General features: G+C 41.3%; 1 protein-coding gene across 1 annotated transcript in view; it reads right to left on the reverse strand.

The window, feature by feature from the left end:
- LOC111863322 (homeobox protein homothorax) overlaps window positions 1-7,439 on the reverse strand; it is a 1,160,896-nt gene extending 1,153,457 nt beyond the window's left edge. The window contains exon 1 of the mRNA XM_023849545.2: window positions 7,400-7,439. The gene's annotated coding sequence lies outside the window, so the exon portion shown is untranslated. The remainder of the gene's footprint in view (window positions 1-7,399) is intronic.
- Between the last annotated feature and the right edge of the window lie 1,700 nt (window positions 7,440-9,139).

Genomic DNA, 9,139 nt, shown 5'->3' on the forward strand with positions numbered 1-9,139 from the left:
TAATAATAATAATAATAATAATAATAATAATAATAAGAAGAAGAAGAAGAAGAAGAAGAAGAAAAGTAAGTAAATTTATTCCTGTAACAGGCCGTGAAGGCCCATAGAGCTGTGAGACGCTGAGGCTCCCACATTTTCTAGACAATTTTGCTCATAGATGGCGGTGAGGTTGTCAGCTTTACGCGTCGGCCGCGCTTTACTCCCCAGGAAAATTCCTGGTACTCATTTCTGTTAGAAGCTTAGTCGACCCCAGGGTCATAGTGCGTGCAGCTGGAAGGATTGGGTAAATTAAAAAAACTCCAATGTCCACCTCCGGGATATAACCCGCGACTTGTAGCATAGTGCCTCAACCAAATACGCTACTGCGTGCCCCACGCAACAACAATAATAATAATAATAATAATGTAAGGCCCAAATAATTTACCACTTCAGGGGAACTGTTGCTCAAAGGCATGTTGCTGGGTTCTTCACAATTTACTATAAAACTGTTGTTGGCTTCTGTATTCTGGTGGTGGCACTTAGAAGAGTATCCCTTTGAGAACACCTTTTTGTGCTGTTGCATTCGAAACTGGATTACTCTCTGCCACGTGTTTCGTGTTATCTTCTCATTGGAATTAAATTAATTAGGGACACATGAGTACTGTGATTCTGGACATTATCCATTGTCCTATATTTATTTAAAGCACGTTTCGGACACTGGATCTGTCTCCACCTTCGGGTGACATCTACTCAGTTGAGCACAATCGGTAGAGCTAGTCCCTATCTCCGGACACCAGCACCGACACACGACAGGATATATAAACCAAGCACAGCATAAACCATCTGCGAGAGTTAAGACAGACATTCAAAACCTTATAAACTCCACACACAGACGAGGCAGAGCTAATCTCAATCACTGATTTCTAAGGGGTCCAACTGAGTAGGTGTCTTCCTTCTTCACCTGAAGACGGAAACAGTACCAGTTTCTGAAACGTTGTAGTTTCTATTTCCTAGAATTCCGGATGATGGAAAAAGTCTAAAAACCCAGTATTTCCGTGCGAGCAGATAATGTTTTTCATGAGACATTCTCAAAGCGATGTCATCAAGAAGAGGGAAAAATATATGACAAATTTCCGGAGTTCAAATTTCGGTTCTGAAGAGTTCAAATACGATTAATTTCAACAAAAGCATCACTGTCAACTTTCATTTGAATAGATAAAAGAATATGCGGTGTACATCGGAAATCGGAAAATAAACAAATATGAAGAAAACATAAATAGGGCTGTAGCACAATTACTTCTTTTATTCTTCTTTTAAGGGGCACGCGGTAGCGTAGTTGGTTGAGGCACTATGTTACAAGCCAGAAGGTCGCGGGATCGAATCCCTATGAGGTCATTGGATTTTCTTCAATTGACCTAATCTTTCCAGCCGCACTATGGCCCTTGGGTCGACTCAGCCTCTAACAGAAATGAGTACCAGGGATATTCTTGGGGGTAAAGGGCGGCCGGCGCGTAAGGCTGACAACCTTGCCGCCATCTATGACCCGATTGTCTAGAAAATGTGGGAACCTCAAAGTCTCACAACCTTATGGGCCTCCAGGGCCTGTTACAGGGATACCTTTACTCACTTACTTATTCTTCTTTTAAAAGAACATAATTTTAAATATAATGTTTGTAAATTAATCTACCGTATGACATACACACTCAGAGTATAGGCCCTTAATAGAAGTAACATCTTCAAACACTGTGTCTGTTGAGCTTGTTAGCGAATCGATCTATCACCAATCATCAATTTAGATCTAACTTCTCAGAATGAAGGAGAAAAGCGACGATATAAATACGTAACCAATCATTCACAACGTGCTCTTTTTTTTTTTGGCACCAACAGGTGTATCATGGTTCATTTCTTTGGCAAGTATATGTGATTTATCAAGACAAGCAAAGAAGTTCCCCTCTGCCCTTTGCTCTCACTCAAGACATAGAAACAACAGCACACGTCCTGAATATAATTTACAAAAAAATGGACCCTTCGTCTGCCTCAATAAATAATCCAAAACGGCAGACAACTTTACGTCACTTCCAACACGTCTACGACAATAACTCACAGAGAAAGACAAGAGACAGAAGAGACACTACTTACGAACAACATAAAAATGGAAAGGTAGAACTTTCAATTATTTTTAAAATGAAGGTGCCATTACGATAATAACGGGCGGAGCCCGGATACGTATGTGAGTTTCAACTGTTTTACTATTAGGCACGGTTATTATTACTGCAGGACAATGGGGGAGGGGGTGGTTTGAAGGGAGGGGAAAGAGGCAAAGACAAGGGAGGTGCATGAGAAATGGTTGCCACCACCCATCCGGTGTCATAACTGTCTACATTCTCGCCCCCATTGGAGAAAGAAAAGTTCCTTCATGCTTCAAGACAACACATAAAACTGGAAAACGCGCCTGCTGGCCAGCACATGGCGATTTTAAAACAAGAAGAATAATTCAACACACACTAATGTTATTCTCGACTCCCTCGCCAGATGGCTGGCTCTGCCGTGCCTTCTAACCGTCAGCAGTAGGCCTAAGAGGTGGGTGGGTACCAAGTCAACGATGAAGATAATGATACCAATTATCTTCCGCTATCCTCCATGGTTGGGAATAATTTTAATAATAACACCTCTCCCTCTGACGAGTCTACCAATGAGAACACGTAAATAATGACTTCGGTTCAAACTTCATGACAATAGGATCGACCATAGATCATAATGTTTGTTTATTCACCTAATTTCATTCGTGGCGTAAAGCAGAGGATTGCTGGGTTCGAGTGAGGGTCACGGAGTTTGTGAATACTCGACAGGAGGAGAATTAAGTCAAGATACGAAACCATGGGTTTAACGAAGCTGGACAGACTCAAACGCGTACAGCTTTATTGTTAGTATCCGAGCCTATCTCTTTTCAGGTTAAAATTGCTAATCTAGAATCGCTCGGTATTGATAATATTCCAAACAAAACAAGAACCAAAACTCCGTGGCCTTTAGTCCGCAAGCGAACTATACCGACCGAGCGACTGCCGCTTGTCAGCGGAGTTAGTGACAACTTTTGCGGATAGAGGGTGCCAGTGGTCAGCGCAACGGATTACCACGACTTTAATCTCGATTTTCTAGACCGGAGCCGCTATTTCCTTGAAAAAAATCCTCAATTATCCTCACGAGGCTAAGTGGATCCCATTCCAGACCCACTACTTCTAAGAAAATCTGGTAGCGCCGGGAATCGAAACCGGACCTCTGGATCTGTAGCCAGGAACTCTGACCACTAGACTACAAGATATAGGATATCAACTGAATTTTACAATTCGTCACCTATCATCTGGGGCTGGTACAACAGGCCAGAAGTGGCCGCAGTACAAGGGACTTAGTCCTACCCCACTAGCATTAAAAAAATTACCACAGTACTATTGTACAGCATGACAATTTACGCAAAGCAATCACGTACACTTGATGATGGCTGTGTGTGTCCGAAACATGTCAATGTACGAGTACGTGAAAGCATAAACTAAGTGGTGATTCGACCAATGTAATCTGTGAAGCTGCACTGAAGACAGTACTGACATACACGTATATTATTAGATTGATCAGCTAATGTAGTGGAATGCGTAAATATAATTATATTGTGATATGTAGATACATTTCTAGGCAACGCCAGAAAAAAAAACAAGCAGCAATAGAATCAGTGTCGGAAGAGGAGTTTTCTATGTGGTTCTCATATATCTACTGTTACGTAACGGGCTAATAAACATTCATTCTTGACAACAGAGAGAAGGTGTTTTCCGTGGGGTCCGGACCGAGGATTTATGTTGAAGACAATCGACGCTACAAACAGCTCACCCGTGTGGAGGCGGGGTCGAATACCTCCACGGTGACCCTGCTAGTTGTAGGACGCGATGAAAATGGAAGTCACAAATCTGAGACAGTACAATATGGTCGCGAGTCCCAAGGGACTCGGACCCGAGAAAGACTACGCTGGCGATGGCCAGCAGCATATACAAAAGACAGACCCGTCCTCTCGTCAGAGAGGGACGTAACCGTAACTGTCAAACACTAATAAATATATGATCATGAGCCCCAGATGGGACTCGACACCAAGACTTACTGATCGACTGACCGTCAGTCGCAATGTGACTGTGACTTACTAACAGCTGAGAGTTGCGGGTTCAGCTGTGGAGTGTTAACCAGCAGGCAGCGGAAACGGAAGGATATTTATTGCTAAGATTCTTCACTAGGAAACGTCTAGTGAATACACGGCAGAGGAATAGCCATTTTGGAGTGATGTAACAAAGTAAAGAATAGTGAAAGTACACTGAGAAGACTTGGTGTGGAGTGATTTGAAGTGTGGAAATCAGATATTGTGTAATAATTATTTGTAGTTATGACCTATAAGTAATCAATAAATCTATTCACCAAATCCAAACCCCGTCTATAGTCAATAATACACGTGACAATATGAATAGAAATAAATTTAACAATAGTTGTGTACATCTTTTCATAAACCTATATTTCAAGGATACACTCGAATACCAAAACAACATAAAATATTTCGAGTAGTCTACAGACACTAAGCACAGAAAACATGTGATGCCAATACACTAAACAGTACACGATTGGAATAGTGAATTGACCACTCTCGCAAATGTTACAGTACACTCATGTTGCTTACGAATCGTCTTTCTTCAGATCAATAAAACTGCTTAATCTATAATTCAACAAGCAGAGACACCGAGGTACAGCATTTTCATTCGTATTTAAATGTGTACATGTACGTATGTACAAGTGGCCCTAAGTCCCTATCGCTGGCCGCTCAAGAGAAAGAGAAAATATCGCCACGACAGTTTCACATGAATATGAAACCATATGCAGACACCGGTGCGTTAACACTGGTAACATTTAACCCTTCACAGGGCGAAGCTGTGTAAGTTTTCTTTTTTCGTGGCTTTGTCCGCAAACGAACTATACCGTCCGAGCGACCGTCGCTTGTCGGCGAAGTTACTGCCAACTTTAGCGGATAGAGGCTTTCGCGTGGTCAGCGTAACAAATCCCCACGGCCGTTAATTTCGGTTTTCTAGACCGGAGTCGCTACTTTTCCATTCAAGTAGCTACTCATATATTCTCACGAGGCTGAGTGGACCCCGTTCATTTTAGAAACTAGTTCTTTTCTTCCAGAAAATAACCGCATCTCAGCTACAAAGATCAGTCAGTTAATGATGTTGAGAGAAACAGTCGGGTTGTTCTGTGAACTAAACAAACCCTACAAACAAACTGAACCGAGGGTGTCCTATGCAGAAGAATGGTAACGATAAGTGTTATATCAATTCCGGGTAGGCCAGAATCGCTTATCTTACCATTTAAAGAACTGTCCACTTAAAACGAGCAAATTTCCTTTTAATTAAAAACGAGATGTTTGAAATTATGGGTCGTCGAAGGGAGGAATTTTGGAAGGTGAGTGCATGGGATTCTCCCAGAATGCAAAAAAAAAAAAACAAAACAAAAAAAAAAAACGCTACTATCCTACTGCAGGGACTTCCTGCCCTATGAATATTGTGTTTTTACGTGATGTAAATTTATAAGCTAACCAACTCTTGAGCATGAGTGCTGAGCTCGTATGTAGATGAACACGGGACTGAATCCTATTCAAGTCACAACTTTTTATTGCTTGAAATTGTAAATGTGTTATGGTAAGTGGTAATAAAAGAAAACAATAGTCAGTGTAACATACGTAGAAACTATTGCCATAACAGTGATTCATTTTGTATTGTAATTCACAAATTTTTTTCTTTGCTTCAGTTAATTACTCCTTACTTTAAATGGCAACGTCTGATACACTTATTACTTGAAAGTAAAATAACATATTTTTTATTCATAACAAAAGCTAAAACAGCCATCATCATTGTATTGTATTTTATATACACTGTAGCTTCTTTGACTACCAGTAAACTCAGAATAAAATAAAATAGAAGCCCTATAACAAGCATGACGGAAAGTGGCACATGTAGGCCGTAAAACAAAATTATTAAGTGTGAATTTTAATAAAAGCGGTGAAAATAATATATCGCAACGTAAGCATTGGCGGAATTTGAAATGTAAATGGATCGAAGCGGTAAAGTAAAAAAGTAAAGCTATCCTTGTAATAGTCCGTGAAGTTCCACAGGGTTGTGAACGTTGAGGGTCCCACATTATCTAGACAATTGACTCAGAGATGGAGGTAAGGTTGTCAGCCTTACGCGCCGGCCGCGCTCTACCCCCAAGAATATTCCTGGTACTCATTTCTGTTAGAGGCCGAGTCGACCCCAGGGCCATAGTGTGGTTGGAAGGATTAGGCCAATTTAAAAAAATCCAATGACCTCATCGGGACTTGAACCAGCGACCTTTCGGCTTTTGGCATAGTGCCTCAGTGCCAAATAATTGTAAAGCCATAATCAGTACTGACTTATGAACTGCACTAGGCTACTTACAGCTGGCTGTTTTCGTGGCCAGTAATCTTAAGTGGTGAGCCTAATAATAGAATAACTAATTATCATTAATCAGTTATTACAAATGTATTTTGATGATAACAACATAAAAAAGCTATCCCTGTAACAGGCCGTGAAGGCCCATAGGGTTGTGAGACGTCGACGCTCCCGCATCTTCTAGATAATTGGCTCACAGATGGCGGTAAGTTTGTCAGCCTTAGGCGCCGGCTGTCCTTTACCCCCAAGGAAGATTCCTGGTACTCATTTCTGTTTGAGGCTGAGTCGACCACAGGGCCATAGTGCGGCTGGAAGGATTAGGTCAATTGAAACAATCCACCTCATCGGGACTCGAACCCGCGACTTTCCGGCTTGTAGCACAGCGCCTCAGCCAACTACACAACCGAGTGCCCCTATGAGAATAACATATTCTGCCGCTATCTTAGCAAGGAGTTGCGAAAGGCTGCAGAAAATGGTAGTGGAAGTTAAGCTTGAGATGGTATGAAAGTCCTTCGCTGAAAAGAATCATAGCAAAGGTCTATGTTTGGTGCATATGCTATTATTATTATTCCGTCAACTTTGGTATCTCAGCCGGCTTTTCAGAACGTTTCAAATAATCGAGGTTTTTATAGGAAATGGTCTTTCTCACTAGATTTCAGCAATTCAACCATGATGTTCTGTTTATTAAATTCCTTTTGCATATCAGAAGTAGCGTTCGTGTAACTCTTCCAAGTCTAGTTACAGTATCCTCCAAGTGAGAACTACCAATATAATGAAATGAACACCTCTCCATTTTAATGCAAATGCGAGGCAGCGTGGGAGTTTAGAGGAATTTAATTAAAATGCCTCTTGAGAGAAGATTCCTTTCGAAGCGCAAATACTAGCTTTAACTATGTAGTTAACTAATTAGCGATTCTGAGCTGACTTACATGAAAGAATTCCACGCCCTTTCTCTGCCGCTTCCCCAGTGCATCCAGTCCTGAAAGTGGGGAATGATTCAAAATTAGATTCAATAACGCACGAAAAATAACACCACCATTAAAACCAACTGATCCTGGAAAGATTAATTACAGCCTTAAGAAAGATACTATTTTAGTATTAAAATTCACTAAAATATTACAGTACTTGACTGGAATATACTGAAAACCTTTCCAATAATGAACAGGCTATTATCTATAAAGGACCGCCTCTGTGGTCTAATGGTCAGAGTTCCTGGCTACAGATCCAGAGGTTCGGGTTCGATTCCCCTCGCTACCAGATTTTCTGAGACGTAGTGGGTCTGGAACTGGGTCCTCTCAGCATCTTGCGGACAATTGAGGAGCTATTTAAAGGAAATAACGGCTCTGGTCTAGAAAACCGAACGTAACGGCCGGGAGGATTCGTTGCGTTGACCACGCGACACCCTCTATCCGCTAAAGTTGGCACTAACTTCGCCGACAAACGGCGGTCGCTCGGTCGGTATAGTTCTCTTGCGGAATAAGACCACAGAGTTTGTTTGTTTTTTGTTCTTTATTGTCTATAAATAGGATAACTAACGTTAAAGTTAATCACATAGGTCTATAATTGATTTCTAACACAACTGAGGCCCTTCTAAAATTAAATTTGTTTCCGTAACAGCTAGGACATTCGGTGGAATTGTATTTTGCGTTGTTCTTACACATGTTTCTCCGACTACGAGTATTTAATGGTTCGCATGTCTCTCACAGAACATACTGTACTCGTATTTCATTACGGTATTGTGGCGTATAGACCCGTTGATAAACAGTAACGCTATAAATAACGGCCGTTGATACGTAACGCTCACAACATACACGCACTCAACAATAAAAGAATGGCGTTCTCTATGTAGTCCGTGCCACAACCGTTACTATACAACGGTACGGAAAACACGCCTCTACAATAATAGAGGGGCTTTGTTTTCTACATAATCCGTGCCAAGGAGTTATTTTGGAGAAAAATAGCGCTATAGTTCAGTTGAGAGTTCAGGTGTGGAGTGTTAACCAGCGGGCAACGGCGTGACCACGGAAGATGAAGAATCTCCAGCGATAAGATTTGTTACGAGGAAACGTTTAGTGAAAATATTGCTGAGGAATAGCCATTGTTGAGAGCTCTTACCAGGTAACGACTAATGAAGACTGAAAAGACTTAGCGGGTTCTGTGCTAATCTGTGAATTGTGGAGAATAGTAGTGTGCTATAATTAGACGTAGTTCCCAGTAGTGTCTACAAGTGGTCAATAAAGCTATTCACCAATCCAAACCTGTCTACAGTCATTCTAAACAGTGACAGTATAAATTCTAATGGGTTATGATGACTGTATATAACATAATATAACGACAGAATTACTGGGGTTTCGGACTTTTTCCATCGTCCGGAATTCAAGGTAATAGAGGACATGACGTTTCAGAAACTGGATCTGCTTCCGTCTTCAGGTGGATCCAGTGATTTAGATTAGCTCTTTCTAAGGGGCCCAACTGAGTAGGTGTTTTCCTTTCTCACCTGAAGACGGAAACAGATCCAGTTTCCGAAACGTCGTGTCCTCTATTACACAGAATTCAGGACGATGAAGAAAGTCCAAAACCCCAGTAATTCTGTGTGTCATCCACCGTTGTCAGAACCCTTTAGAATATAATATAACGAGTTCAAGTTTCGCCTCAAGAAGAAAAAGAAA

The sequence above is a fragment of the Cryptotermes secundus genome, unplaced genomic scaffold, assembly GCF_002891405.2.
Source record: "Cryptotermes secundus unplaced genomic scaffold, Csec_1.0 scaffold159, whole genome shotgun sequence".
NCBI classification, from domain to species: Eukaryota; Metazoa; Arthropoda; class Insecta; order Blattodea; family Kalotermitidae; genus Cryptotermes; species Cryptotermes secundus.